We start from the raw sequence: 16188 nt of genomic DNA, 5'->3' as shown, positions 1-16188 counted from the left end.
TAAAAGAAATAAGCATATCACAAATTTCCTGTTCCCAACATTCTCATAGCTTAAATGCTAGAGCAAAAAGGAGATAAAAAGAAACAAAATTTTATCCATAGAATTTCTATTACTTTTTACCACATTTCAAATATAATCACTAATTTAATTTCCCAAAAACTCTTCAGAGAAGAACACCCAGCTGTTTCCTTGAATGTATTTGGCCATCAGGATAGCTTTCTTAGCGTTTATTTTATTTTAATACTTCAGTAAATATTTTTAATTACTGCAAAGATACTTTAAAATACATATTTGACAACAAGACGTGTTGGAAAAATGAGTGGCAACATGTATTTAAACATACTTACTTAGGTTGTTTTCTTGGATGGTAGTGCGAGATCATTCTAGAAAGTCTACATTCTTCTATCCCCTAGATGTCTCTAAAAGGTATGAGATCTCCAAAAGGCCAACTATTGAGGACTAAAACCCCTCCAATTTGTGTTTTCAGAGTTTTAAATTGATTTTTAAAGTCATTTTTGAACTTCACAACTCCCTTTTTCCTTATCTTCCAGCACTTTCCTTTTCAAACACCAGGTGGCAGATGGAACCACTTTTTTAGAGCACGCCCCCGACACCGCCCTACCGGAAGCTGTCATATAATGGAAATCTCCATGGCCACGCCTAGAGTTCAGCACCCCAGATGCGGACAGCGACACCGCCCAGTTGAGTCCCATGACTCGCTGCGGAGATTTTCACCTGACAAAGGAACCGGCCAATCTCAACGCCGCGTGATCGACCAATTTACAATGCCAGAGGTAGAGGGGGTGGATAGGAACCCCTTGGTCTGGGACATTCAGACTGGCAAAGGGATCGGCTGACATTAACTGAAACCATACGTTACAATATCTAGTCGTTTGAGTTTTTTTTCTCTCCCCTCTCATTCCCCGCCGGAATATAAATGTCTTATAAATACTGTCTTGCTGCAGGCAGACGTTTCATTACCTAGCCTCCGTGTGTTGGTTTATTCCAACAAGATACGTAAGACTGCAAAGGCGGTGCGAGGCTCTGTGAATTATGGCAGGCAGGGCTTCGTTTTGTAGACGGTAGTCTGTCAGCTTTCTAGAAACCATTAATGGGAACCGACCGCTTTTTCTCGTTTTCCAATCAATTAATCTTGAAAACACCAACAACAGCTGTCTTTTTGTTCGCTTGAAATTACTTTCTTAGGCAGAGACACCGGCCTGGGGTGTGTTCTGTAACTAACGGCTGGCTTAGGTGTCATTTTTCCGGTTGCCTAGCAACCAATTAGACAAAAAGCTCGTTGGGGAGATTTTGATTAGCGGTTTAGAATAATGGAAACCTAAGAGTAAATGAACATGGGCTCAAGATAGCATATTACTTGGGGCTAGAATTTAGAATAAGAGTATAATTAAATTTCAGGTAGAGCTAAATGTCACAGTGACTGTTTAGATCGACAAACAGTAAGCCGAGTTTTAGTTGCTATTTATCTGTATTAAACGGATTGCCTCTGTAGCGGTTTTTTCGGCTGCGATCATTCACATCTTTAACCAGCAGAGGGCGACTCGGCCGCAGTTTTCGGTGCTCGAAACACACTCCTTCCCTCCCTCCCCCTCCGTCCCCGGGAAATTAATTTAGCACCAACCTCTTCAAAATAGAGCAAGCTTAGGAAGGTGTAGTGGCAGAATTGCAGCGCGCAGGACTTGGCTGAGTGCCCGCCCTCTCAGCATTGGAAAGCTGGCTGCTCTGTGCTCTTGACAGCATTAAATCTTTGCCTCAGGCTGCAGAGGGGATTGTCTCAGTTGCTGCAGGAAGGGGGGAAGGGAAGAAAAGCAGGCTCATCCCCAGAAGCCTTAGATATTTGGGTCACTAGCTTCAAAGAACTGAAGGGGCCAGCGGTGGGTGGCACAGTGAGACGACCAACATAAACTATGAAGGTTCAAAAAGTGGAAGGAGAATTGTACTTATTAGAGTCAATAACTGTGTTGGAACAATAACCAAAAAGGGCTGTGTGGTTTGGCTTTGTTACTCTTAAGAACAAAAGTGGGGGAAAGGGGGGATGTTAGAGCAAATACTAAAGTCTTGAAAAGAGAAGAAGCAAACGCAAGACCGCTTAAAGAGCAAGACAATGAAAGGGAGGCTGCCAGAATGCAGGGCAGAGCAATAAAGCATGCAGTGTAAAGTTAATGTATTGCTGGGCAGGGGCCCTCGTTCTTGGTGGGCATGCCACTTCCTCCAGGGGAGGCATTTTACCTTATAGAATAGGATTTTACAGAATCTCTCTGGGCAACCAGCCAGAAGTCCCATTAATTGGGCATACCCTTTCTCCTGCATGTACTTAGGCTTCGACATTAATCTAACTCGGTTTCAAACTAGTAAAATTAATTTTTTTCTGGAAGCCACTAAACGAAATTTTATGTATTGAATTTTTCCCTCCCTCGGTCATTAAATTTCTGTAAAGCTTGTGTTTAAGGAATGTTTAATTAATAAATTCAATTCATAAAATAATACGATGCCCTTTTTTTTTCTGGATAAAGAACTCAGTGCACTGTATATCTAAGGTAAGAGATATTGTCACTGAGCTAAATCCCTAGCCCCATACTTTCCTTAAATTGGTATTAGGGCAGGTATCTTAATGGTACAGATCAGCCCCTTTAAGAAAACATGGTTTGACTCAAAGTTCCATGGTTAATTTAAAGATAAGTTGCACATTTATAGGGTTTTATACCACACCTGTGTTTCTGTGATATTCCCTCCGCACAGGAGCATTCATAATTTTCTTTGAATATACCAAACTTGGTTCATGTCACAACAAAACAAATGAATATTTGAAATTGCCTAATATGATCTAATATAATAGAATTCAGAACTTTGGGAAATGGGAGGGTGAGATAAAATTTTTCTGTGTAGCTCTGGCTGTCCTAGAACTTACTCTGTAGACTAGGCTGAACTCAAACTCACAGAGATCCACCTGGCTCTATCTCCTAAGTGCTGGGATTAAAGATGTGCACCACCACAGCCCTGCCAGAACTACTTTTTTTTTTTTTTTTAAATCCAAGTACTAGGTCATTGTACAAGCACTTAATGAATGGGACTACCCAAATAGCCAATGACAAAGATTTTCAGCTTCATTAATCATCTAAGAAATATTAAAGGTTGTAATGAAATACCTTTTACTCTCTTAAGAAACTAGATAAACAAGCAAAAAGCTGGCATTTTTCAAGTATTGAAAATGACCCGGGTAGTGGTGGTGCACATCTTTAATCCCAGTACTCCCGAGGCAGAGGCAGGCAGATCTGTGAGCTCGAGGCCAGCCTGGTCTACAGAGTGAGTTCCTGGAAAGCCAAGACTACATAAGAAACCTTGTCTCAGAGAGAGAGAGAAGAAAGAGAGAGAGAGAGAGACAGACAGACAGACACACACACACACACACACACACACACACACACACACACATAGAGTGAGAGAGAGAGAGAGAGAGAGAGAGAGAGAGAGAGAGAGAGAGAGAGAGAGAGAGAGAGAGAAGGGAGGCAACTACCACATATCACTGGAATATAAATTGTTACAATCACTCTGAAAAAATGGCAACACTAAGCTTTGAAGTGTATACCTAACAGAAATGTCTACATGTGTACAAAAAGACACATACAAGAATGTTCATCGCATAGATCTGGAAACAACCAATGTACTTAACAGAATGGATAAATATATTGCCATATAAGAAATACACACAGCAATAGCGATTTTTAAATTGCTACTACATGTATTTTATGAATAACTCTCACAAATATTATATTTGACAAGAAAAATCAGAAACACGATTCTATGAATATAAAGCTCACTAATTTGTGAAAAGCTGTTAGGGTGATAAAAAGTGAGGGCAGTAGTTGCTTTAGTGGAGATAAACACTGGAAGGGCATGGGGGACTTCAGAAATTTGGTAAAATTCTAGTTCACCTGGGTGGTAGCAATCAGAGTAGATTTACTTGATAAAAATGATTGGTCCATGTTTAAAGTACACCTTTAAAAAGTCATAAGACAGGTGATATGAAACTCAAACTTGAAACCACTGAATGTCTGCACAGTGCACTGGCAGCAATCTGAGTTCCTCGGTGTCTAGAACGGCCCTATGTAGATTTCTCCTGTCTGAATTCCCAATCTTTTGTTAACTACTTTCACCTCAGTCATCACACTTCAATGACTATGACTGCCTATCAATTCCTAACTCCCCAAATCTGTTCTCAGCCTTGACTTTGCTGTTTTTCCACCTGGATATGCTATCAGCAGCTTTTTGCAAGGCATATTCCTTCAAGTCCTTCAGTTCAGATTAATGAAGCATCTTTAGAGAAGTGCTTCTTGACTTTGGAATTTAAAGTCCTTATTATTTTTCCATTTGCTGCTTTAAACAAACCTATCACTCTTAGTTATTAAGGTCAAAAGCCCAAAATGGGTCTCACTGAACTAATATCAGGTATTAGCAGGAATGCTTTCCCTCTGGACATTTTAAGGGATAATCGGGTTCTTCACCTTTTCAGTTCTCGGGGACAGCTGTGTTTCTAGATTTGAAGTCCCTTTTTCCTCATTCAACCACATCAATGTTCCATACTCAGACTGCCTCTTACTCTGGCATTCTTTCTACCGCCTCCCTCCCCACTCTCAAGAACCTTGGAGATAAAGCCTGGTCCCACCCAGATGATACAGAACAACCTCCCATCCTCGAGGTTGGCTGAGAAGCAGTATTAACTCCTCCTTATAATGTGTAATGTATTTGCAGAATCTGGAAAGTAAGATGAATACATCCCACAGGAAGTAGTATTCTGCCCACTGTAAGCCTACTCACTCTTTGTGAATGCAGCATGATGCTTATTTGCTAAAGACCACTAGTCACAATGTCAAATCATTTAAATATTTGTTTACTTACTCAATACCAGACTGCTCTGCTATACTGTAAATTCTATGGGACCACAGACCTTAACTGTCCAATGCTTTTTTCCTTCAGTGCTTACTACAATGTCTGGCACATACTTGTGGAAAGAGCAAACAAATTGTGATCTTTTCCTGTGCTTTGATGCCTTCTCTCATTTGGGTTTTTTAATCTTTCCTGCTCAGAAACAGTGTCTTGGGTGGAGAGGAAGTCATGGAGGAATCAATATCCTCATCTTTTCCTTTATACTTTAAAAAGATGATTTATAAATTAATGCCTCATAGAAAATAGCTCATCACAGTAAAATCAGACACTAACTTAGAAATCATGATTAATTGATTCATCAAATCCTTATTGAGCTCTCCTCTAGGTTCTGAGTACACAGAAGAAATTACAAAATTCATTGCATTTAGGAAGTCTACAAACACATGTGCATAATATTATGTAAGGTAGAGACAATTGCAATAAAGTAGAGGGAAATGATAAGAAACCAATCAGACATTTTAAAACAGAGATTTTATCTATGTTATATAAATATGAGTCTGGGAGTTGGGGAAATGGCTCAGTAGATAAAATGCTTGCTGCATGAGTATAAGGACCTGAATTTAGAATTGCCAGCACCCATGTAAAAAGCAGGCACAGTGGCATGAAGCTGTAATCCCAGTGCTGGGAAGGAGTATAGGCCGGCTTGACACACACTAGAGTCGCCTGAGAAGAGGGAATCTCAGTGGAGGAACCTGCGTTAGACTGGTCTGGAGGCATGCATGTAGGACATTTTCTTGGTTAGTGATTAATGTGAAAGTGCCCAGCCCAACTGTGGATGGTGCCAACCCTGAGCAGGTGATCGTGTTGTATAAGAAAACAGGCTAAGCTAGGCGGTGGTGGCTCACTCCTTTAATCCCAGCACTCGGGAGGCAGAGGCAGACGGATCTCAGTGAGTTCGAGGCCAGCCTGGTCTACATAGTGAGTTCCAGGACAAGCTCCAAAGCTACACAGAGAAACCCTGTCTTGAAATAACCACACGCACAAAAAAAGAAAGAAGAAAGCAGGCTGAGCAAGCCATGGAAAGCAAGCCAGCAAGGAGGGTTCTTCCGTGGCCTCTGCTTCAGTTCCTGCTACCAGGTTCCAGCCTTGAGCTCCTGCCCTGTCTTCCCTTGATCATGGAGCATACTCTGTAAACTGAAATTAGCCTCTTCCTCCCCTTAAGTTGTTGTTGGTTGTGGTGTTATCACAGCAACAAAAAGCAAACTAAGTTGCAATGTTGGGAGGTTCCAGGGTCTTGCTGGTCAGCCAGCATAGATAACTAACTGGTGAGCTCCAGGTTCAGCAAGAGAGCCTGCCTCAAAAGTGAGGCAACAGCAATAGAGGAATATACTAGGTATCGACCTTGTCTGTACATGCACACATGGATATACACACATATGCACCCAAGCATAGAACACACACACACACACACACACACACACACACACACACACACACACGTCTGGTGGTTCTACAGATGGAATAAGGGAAGCAGTGGAAAGCCACTGTGATGATGTGGGCAAAACATAATGGTGTTTAAACTAGGGTAGTTAAGACAGAGTTCATAAGATGTGAATTTGAGACATTTTGTTTTACTCTTAAATTAATAAGTACTAATTATATATCTCATACATAGCATATAATAATTTCATCAAATGTAATAGATTTGATGGAATACCCCAAATACTTACTTTTATTAAAAAATTTTCATACAATGTATTTTGATCATGTTTTCCCCTCCCCTCAACACCTCTAAGATCCTCCCATCTCCCTACCCACCAAACTTCATGATGTTCTCTGTCTCTCTGTCTCTCTGTCTCTCTCTCTCTCTTTCTCTCTCTCTCTCTCTCACACACACACACACACACAATGTGAAAATTAAAATGACACATAACAAATATAACAAAAAACACCAAAGCAAAACAAAAATTTAAAAAAAAAAAGCCCACATAAAGAACCCATAGTGTTGGTTTTGTGTTGGCCAACTGCTTCTGAGCGTGGGGTCTGCCCTGGAGTGTGGTGATATCCACAGTAGTGAGCCATAGGAGAAAAATGATTTTCCCTTTCTTAGCAGGTATCGTTTACAAATAGATTCTTGGCTAGAGGTGGAACTTTGTGCCTACCTCGCCTTCTCAGGGCTGGGACTTCATCTGGTTGGAACCTATGTGGGTCTTTATGCATGCTGTCATAGTCTCTGTGAGTTCACATTAAATATAATTATTTTAAATTTTTTAGAAAAACAAAAGGAAAATCAATGATAAATATAGAGAACTTTTTCGAGGAATTTTGGAGGGGGTAAAAAGGAGAGAAACAAATGGTAGCTGAAAGGAAAAATGGGTCAATAAATGGTTATTTTAAGATATGAGACCAGCATACTTGTATGTTGATGGAAAAGATTCAGCAGAAAGGAGAGAATCAAAAATATGTCATAGCCATAAAGCAATGTCCTTGAAAGCATGCTATGGCAAAGTATTTGAGCACAGATACAGAGACAGTCTCAGATATGCACATAGCCAGTTAAACAGTCACAGAACATAAAGCAAAGACAGGTTTATATGTCAATGTGGTAAGAACTTCTGAGGTCATTCCTCTACTCACTTTGTTTATTGGTAAACAAATAAGATGTTCTACTAATGGAGCGGATGGGGTACGCTGAAGGTTTTAAAAAAGGTATGAAGCAGTCAAGGTAGAATGGGTAAGAAAGGGAGAGTAAATGGTCTACACAAATATTGTGTAGTAACCAAACAGCATGAAGGACCATTTGTACTCACACAAAGTGAGAAGAGCTAGCAACGTTATGATGCTTTTTCTCCTGCATCAATCTATATGAACACGAGTCTGGTGTGGGCAAACTTTTATATTTATGAAAATTTAGATTCTATAAGCAAATGCATTTGGTTAAGAGAGGATCAGGATGTTAAGGATATACAAAGGGGGATGGTTATAATGGTTGAACACAGATATTTTTAGCAGTAAACAAGGGCACAGGGTAGTAATGATTATAAAAAAGGATAATGGAACTAATCAATTTCATGTATTAGACTGGTTGAGGGTTTTTTGTTTTGTTTTGTTTTTTGACAGTAGGGTCCTACAGGGATTGGGTTAGAAAACCTGGAAGGATAGCTATAACATTTGATGCTTGAAACTTACATTGAGAAAGTGTCACAGTTATTGATGATAATAGTAGTAGTAGTAGTAGTAGTAGTAGTAGTAGTAGTAGTAGTAATGTTTTCTCATAGTGTGAATAGAATAGGTGGGTGAGATCAGTACAAGATCCAGTACTTAAAGGAGAGACAGTCAAAAGATGGAAACATTAGACTGTTAGGAGATACTAGGAAGGAACAGAACTGGAAAGAATAACGAGTTGTCACACCAAAAGTCTCCATAAACAAGAGAAAGTCCCATAGAGTCCATAGATAAATGATGAGAAGGTTGCCAGGGGTGATAGATGTTGATGATAGGAGATTCTAAGCTGGTTGTCATCAGGACCAAGAGAAGCAGAGTCATCTAGAAGTGTCAAAGATAAGCAAGACAGAGATTTCTTATCTCTAGGCTCACTGGCATAAAGGCTAAGAAGACAGCATCACTATATTTTGAGAAAAGTAAATGAAGGTGCTGGCTGGCCTAAGGAAGAACCAGGTTTCAGGTTTCAGTCAAATACAAAGGTAGAATTTCAGAAAGCAAACTGAGTGCATAGAACTTTGCTAATGTACAGTGGGAAGGTTTTAGTAATTGAGACTAGGAACAGCATTTAAAAAAGAAACCTATTAAGCCACATGGGAATTACTCCGGGTGACAAGAAATGATGAGGGTACTTGGAGAATGTGTTTACCATCTTTAGTTTGGGCCTTAGTTGTGACAGATGAGAAACAAGCCCTACCTCTCAGAAGACACATAACTTATAAAAGAAGGGTTCTGCATAGAGGCTATATATATAGCATGGAGGTCCCTAGGACGACTGTGGCTTATAATAAATTTCAGTTTTACTCAATTATTGAAAAAAATAGCCAAATGTGTTTAAACACATGTTTAAACACAAATGTCCATTAAACACATGAACTATGAACCAAAGACTGAGGGGCCCCCAGCTGGATCAGGCCCTCTGAATAGGTGAGACAGTTGATTGGCTTGATCAGTTTAGGAGGCAACTAGGCAGTGGGACCAAGTCCTGTGCTCATTGTATGAGTTGGCTGTTTGAAACCTGGAACTTATGCAGGGACACTTGGCTCAGTCTGGGAGGAAGGGACTGGACCTCCCTGGACTGAGTCTACCAGGTTGATCGCAGTCCTCGGGGGAGGACTTGTCCTGGAGGAGGTGGGAATGGAGGGTGAGCTGGGGTAAGGGGAGGGGGTGGGAGGGGGGAGAATAGGAGAACCCATGGCTGATATGTAGAACTGAATGGTATTGCAAAATAAAATATATATATATTTAAAAAAAAAAGAAGGGTTCTGAATTTTTTGGAAACCAACATAAACTAAAAGTTGATTTTGATGGCACCATGACACAGAGTGGCATTAAAGTTATGAAGTAGCTAAAACCAGCATCTTTCTTTACGCATCGGGCCACGTAAGATTCCTTTTGACATGGTCCAATGTAGATTTGGAGGCCAGAGATGAACATCAATTGTCATCTAGTGCAAGATTTCTTACTGGTGTCTTGGCTATCGCCTGTAACAGGAGGAATCAACACTCTGGCTTCCTACTCATCTTGAAGACAGATTCCCCTTCAGAACACTTGATTCTTAGAAGACCAGAACATTGGAATGATAGTGGAACAGGCTGCCCTTTCCTCCCATGGGTAAGTACCATTTGAGAACCAAAGGCCAACAAGGATGATTAAAATGTGCTGAGCTGAAAAATATTTACGTATTCCTATGGCCAGGGTGAGTGGACAGAAAGTTCAGTTCAAACTTCGTAATTTTTTTTCTTTGAAAGTTGGCTACATTCTATCACCAAGATCAGAAACACAATGGTCTAATCAGTAACTGTGGACACTTTGAAACATCCTAATATTTAAGAGGAAATTAAAAGTAAGTCTAGCGAGCTATCAATGTTAAAAATCACAAACAGGCACACACATACTGAGTCACTGTAATAATTCTGTAGTCTAGTTCACTGAGTCTCTGCAGATTCAATTTGGCATCAAATAACAGCCTATTCTTCTATGCCACAGTGGTTGTCTGGAGCTGATGAGGAGACAGATAACACTTAGGCTGCAGAGAAGAAGAAGAAAGACATGCCCTCAGGTGACACTTTGTTTCAGAAACAGTCTGAGAAGTACATTTCATCTGTTTTTCTGGGTAGCAATAACCAAAATTGGAGATTTTTACTACATGCCTTTTCTTAAGTTACTTTTATTAAGTAGGGAGTTTGGGCACCTGAGTTTCCATCTGGCTGTCTCCCTAATACTTACAAGTCAATAGATTATTTGCGCCCAGCTTCTCCATCTGTGCAAATGCAAAATAAAATTATGCAAAGAGTGTATGGGGATGCTCTTATGTATCTTACGGGGATTTTTTTAGTCATGGCAGATTTAAACCAATGTCTTTCAACATTAACCTCCACATTGGAGAATGTGTTTACCATTTTTAGTTCGGGCCTTAGTTGTGACAGATGAGAAACAAGCCCTACCTCTCAGAAGACACATAACTTATAAAAGAAGGGAGCCAGAATCAAACGGCAAATTCAAACTGGGACACTGTAAATAGTACCTATAAAATGAATTAGGTTCTTAGATGGACATAACTTACCGAGACAGGGGAACAACCTTTTTAAATAGCTTGAGAAGGTGGTTGAAGGGATTTAGCTCACCTTGATACCAATTTACTGAAAGTCAATTCTCCTGATGGCAGTTTGCCTAATTAATTCATCTAAAATGAACATTTTCTCCAACATTGATTCCCAATCCAAGCTGTGAATTAGGTGATTCCAATCTGGGGAAAAGATAGAAGCAAGAACACTGAGGCCGCATTATTTCACTTGTGGTAGAGCCCAATCGCTGCCAGATCAAGTAAAGAAACCCAGGTAGACTTAAATATCAGAAAAAACAAGTATACTTTATCCTGGTGTGTTCCACATAGTCCACGGAACACAGATCACGAGATATAATTATACTAACATTTTATCTAAAACTGAAATGTAATCAAATGTCCTATTTCCATTCATTAAATCAGATAACACCCCGGTAACTCCAGCTTAGGCAGAACCATCAGTAGCTTTAGTGTATGTTATTAATACAGATTGCATTGGGTTTCACATTTTCTGAATAATTTTGTGTTTTAAAGTAAATGTTTAAAAAGTCTATTTAAGCTATTTGTGAATTATTTTTTAACCTGCTAGTTTCTAAAGGATGCTAAAGTATTTCTACTATTTTATGTTTCTGAAAAATATTGTTGAGGAAACTGGAGAGATAGTTCATCTTTTAAGAGCACTTATTGCTCTTGCAGGGGATCTGGGTTTGGTTTCCAGCACCCATATTGTGGCTCATAACAATTCATAACTACAGTTCCAAGAGATCCAGCAACATCTTCTGATTTCTGCAAGCACCAAACACACACACACACACACACACACACACACACACACACACACACACACACACTACATATACATAACATATACATACATGCACACAAAACACATACACATACACATAAAATAACTCTAAAAATAAATATTGTTGGGTGCTGGAGGGATGGCTCAACAGCTAAGATTACTTGCTGCTCTTGCAGAGAACCTGAGGTCCATTCTCAGCATTCTCCTGACAGCTTACAACCTTAGTAACTCCAATCCCAAGGGTTCCACACTCTTCTGGCCTCTGCAGGCACTGTGCACTCACAGTACACATAAATACATGCTGGCGAAACACTTATATGCATAAAATAAGAATAAATAAATCTTTAAAAATATTGCCAATATACCAATCTTAATATGATTCATCCAATGTAAACTTTTTAAATAATGAAATAAATATAATAAGATAAAACAAAAACTGACACACCAGAATTGAACAAAACAACCAAATAGAAAGAAAATAATCAGAGACCCACTGTTTTTGCAAACTCAGGAATCCCATAAAAACACTAAACTGGAAGCCATAGTATATATGCAGAGGGCCTGGTGCAGACCAGTGCAGACCCTCTGCGTGCTTCCTCGGTCTTTGTGAATTCATATGAGCTTTGATCATGTTGATTTAGAGGGCCTTGGTGTCCCCCACCCCACCCCTTCTGGCTCTTACAGTCTTTCTGTCTCTTCTTCCACAGGGCTCCCTGACCCCTGAGGAGAGGAATTTGATGGAGACATTCCATTTCCTATTTCGGGCGGAGTGTTCCAAGGTCTCTCACTGTCTGCATAATGTCTGGCTGTAGGTCTCTTTATTGTTCCTATCTCCTGCAGAAGGAAGCTGCTCTGTTGATAGCTGAGCAAGGTACTGAACTATGACTAACAGAATATCATTAGAAGTCATTCTGGGCCGGGCAGTGGTGGCGCACGCCTTTAATCCAGCACTCGGAGCAGAGCAGGCGGATCTCTGTGAGTTCGAGCCACCTGGCTACCAAGTGAGCTCAGGAAAGCGCAAAGCTACACAGAGAAACCCTGTCTCGAAAAAAAAAAAAAAAAAAAAAAAAAAAAAAAAGAAGTCATTCTGTTACCCCAGTCTTTTAATAAAACAATAAGTACTATCTGGTTTTTACCCTAGGTCCTTGGACTATCTACTCTCAGGTTCTTGGTCACCCAAGCAGTGTCAGGTACGGGTTCCATCTCATGGAGTGGGCCTTAAGTCAAGTCAGTTATTGGTTGGTTCACTCCCACAAGCTTTGTGCCACCACTGCCCTAGCATGTCTTGCAGGCAGAATGGCATTGAAGGTCTAAAGATTTCTGCCTGGCTTGGTGTTTATCTTTCTCTTTTGATAGCATGCAGAATACCTTCCTGTACCAAAGACGCTAGAACATAGTGGTGAAAGCTCTATGTAGGCACAAGCTTGACTTCTCCATGGTCAGTGAGTTGTGTTGTTGTTCTCTTCAGCAATGGGGCCTTGAGCAACCTATAGTCTTGGCAACAGCCTGAGTTGTTTGGGGATTTCCACAGGACCCTTTTTGCCAACACCTCAATGAGATGTAACCCAATCCCGGTACTGGAAGCTTCATTTGATGACAAGAGATGTTGGGGCTGTCTCCCCCATTATTTGGCAATTTCAGTTAGATTGCCTTCATGTAGTTTATATATTTTAGGAAGCTTCTACTGTATTATGTTTCCATATGACCCTTCAAATGGTCCTTAATTTCAGCTGTCTCTCCCCATATTCCCTCCCTTGTCCCCCCTCTCATCCTTCTTCCCACTTGATCTTCCCACTCCAGCCTGCTCCATCCATCCATAACTATCTATAGCATTTCCCTTTCTTAAGATCTATCTGAATGTAAACCCAACTCCAGTGATTCTCTACATGTGGGACACTGAGAGAGTCCACGGGAGGAAGGAATGCAGGGTTTTCCACCAGGATCTGCTTAGTCCCAGAGATTAGAAGTGAGGGAGGAGAAACTACAACAGGAGGTCTGCTGTGGAGCTGGAGATGAGGTTAGGAGATGGACTTGGAGAAGCAAAGGGAGAGGAGAAGATCTGCAGTTAGCCTACTTGCTTTCCAAGCAGCCTGCAAGTTTCCAGGCTTTGCCTGCTCAGAGTTGGGGGCTGGGATAAAGCAATGAGTGGGAGGGGAAAGTAAGGGAGGGAAGATCTTTGTGATCCACTGCAGAAGGGCACAGCAGGGGCAGGAATCAGCAGGTGGTCTACTGCAGAGCTAGGGAGGAGACTCAAGGGATTACATTTGGAGGAGATGACTAATCAGTGAAGATCTGCAGTTAGTCTACCTGCTTCCCTGGCTAGAGTACCAACGTAATCCTTTAAAGTATTTGTTTATTTTTTTGCTATTTACTGCAATATTATTTTGTGGCTTTCTAATTTCTAGGAGCATTTTGTCTCTAGATATTGTTCAATGTGCTTTTTGAAATGAAAAACATTTTTAATTATACATACAAAATAAATATTTTTTATTTTCCTCTTTATAAAAACTTTGACTCATCTTGAGATTTTTTTTTTAATTTATCAAATTTTGTGACAGAGTTTATCACTTTCAATATTCTCTTATCATTACTGAACCCTGATTATAGACGTTTATATCTAGTTTGAGCCATGTGGCTATGTGGTGTGTATGTGTGTGTATGTATGTGTATATGTTTATGTATATATTGTAATATAAAAAAACTATGCTAGGTGGAACTTCTGGGGAACCTTCCTAAGATTTCCCTTCTCGTTGATGAAAATGCTGAAGTTCTAGGTGCCACATTGAACTATGGGAGACTCTGGTGATGGGGAGGTCCATGCTAAGAACAGACAACAGAAGTTATACCTCCCAATTTCAAATAATATAGCAAGCCTAGCCTCTACCTCAACTGCCTACCTCCAGACTTCTTTTTATGAGGGGAACATAATTTCCATCCTAAGTCACTTTTATTTTTGAATCTTTTAAACCTAAACTAGCTTACCACTTTAATACTTTCATCACCTCCCCACCCACTGTGGGTATGTATACAGCTCTCTTCCTTCACGTATATACTTTACTTGATTTTATTGAATTTATTTTGGTGTATAATCTTTTTAAATTTTTTATTATGGTAAAATGCATTTAAAATTTAACCATGTTAACCATTTCAAAAATGCCTTCACAACATTGTACAACATCACCACCATCTATCACCAAAACTTTTTGCATTTTGTAAAACTGAAACCTGATTAAATAACAATTCCAGATTCTTTCTACCTCATGGGCCCTAACAATCATTTACTCTATATATACCAATTTTTTAATACTTATTTTGTATATACTTTCTGAAGATTATCATGGTAAGTGGAATAAACTAGAATCAGAAAGACAAATATTGCAGGTACTCTCTCCTGAAATGTTGATGGTTTAAGGCATAAAAGTAGAAAGGGGAATATGTGGGGAAAAGAAGGATCCCTAGAAGGTGGGAATGGGGAACAAGCAAGCAATGCAGAATTTAGTATGATACGCATGTGGAAAATGTCATAATAAAACCCATTATTTTGTACAATTAATATATGCTAATAGAAAAAATTACTTTGTGATTTTTACGACCATCTCCCAAAAGCAGAACTACATGACATTTGAAGAGAAGTTTGTTTGGCTAATTTTAAATAGTGTAATGTCTGTAAAGTTCCCCCATATTATAAAATTCATCATAACATATATATATATATATGTATACTTATATATGTCAGTATATATCAGAATCCTCTTCTTTCAATGCTAAATAATATTCCACATTCATGTATATATACATATTCAGAACACATATTACTAGCCCATTCACCCACAGGTTGGCATTGTTCTAGCTACCATGTTTTAGCTATTATTAATAAAAACCTCTATGAATATGAGTTTGTTGGTATCTGCTCATGGTCTTACTTCCAATTCCTTAGGATATGTATCCAAATGTCAAATTGCTAGCTAATACAGTGATTCTATTTTTATGGGGGCGGGCAGGGCAGGGCAGGCTATGCTGTTTTTCATAGCGGTTACACTGTGATATTCCTACCAACAGTGCGTGAGGGTTTCAATTCTCTTCATCTTCACTAACACATAGCATTTCCTGTTTCGTTTGATGATAGCCATCCAAATGGCTCTGGGCGTGTATCCCGTTGTAGCACTGACTTGCATTTACCCTAGTAACTAGCCATGCTAAGCTTCCTTTCTTGCACTTTGCTCTCACTTGTACATCTTTCTTGTAGAAATGTCTGTACAAGTCTTTTGCCCATTTTTGAATTGGTTGTTTGAACTTGTGTTGTTGTATTTTAGAAATTCTCTCTGTATTCTATACTGATACATACACTTCTTAAAAGTCTTTAAAATAGCATGTGCTTATTTTAAGATACAAAGAGGCATACGAGGATATCAGACTCTTGTTAAGATTTTTTGAAATATTTTCTTCAACCTTTTTTTTCCTTTGTGTCTCATTTTACATAGCAAAGTACCTGGCTTATGGTAGTTACCATAAAATATCATTTTAATGATTGAAGTATGTATGTATTCTTTCACATCTTGACTTCTGCCCCTTTGGTGGATGTAACAAAGGTATATTAACCATTATTTTATAATAATAAAAATATAATGAAGATATAAGTGCATAGGTCTTTGTCTAATTGTAGTTTCTGTAAATGGATATTTTGAACACC

General features: G+C 39.4%; 1 long non-coding RNA gene across 1 annotated transcript; it reads left to right on the top strand.

The window, feature by feature from the left end:
* Window positions 1-451: 451 nt before the first annotated feature.
* LOC119086256 lies at window positions 452-12403 on the top strand. The gene is made up of 4 exons (XR_005089493.1): window positions 452-794; window positions 9621-9741; window positions 10117-10189; window positions 12206-12403. It is a non-coding gene; the product is annotated as an uncharacterized LOC119086256 (long non-coding RNA).
* The last annotated feature ends 3785 nt before the right edge of the window (window positions 12404-16188 follow it).

The sequence above is a fragment of the Peromyscus leucopus genome, chromosome 19, assembly GCF_004664715.2.
Source record: "Peromyscus leucopus breed LL Stock chromosome 19, UCI_PerLeu_2.1, whole genome shotgun sequence".
In the NCBI taxonomy this organism is placed as follows: Eukaryota; Metazoa; Chordata; class Mammalia; order Rodentia; family Cricetidae; genus Peromyscus; species Peromyscus leucopus.
This window is presented reverse-complemented; position numbering and strand designations above follow the sequence as displayed.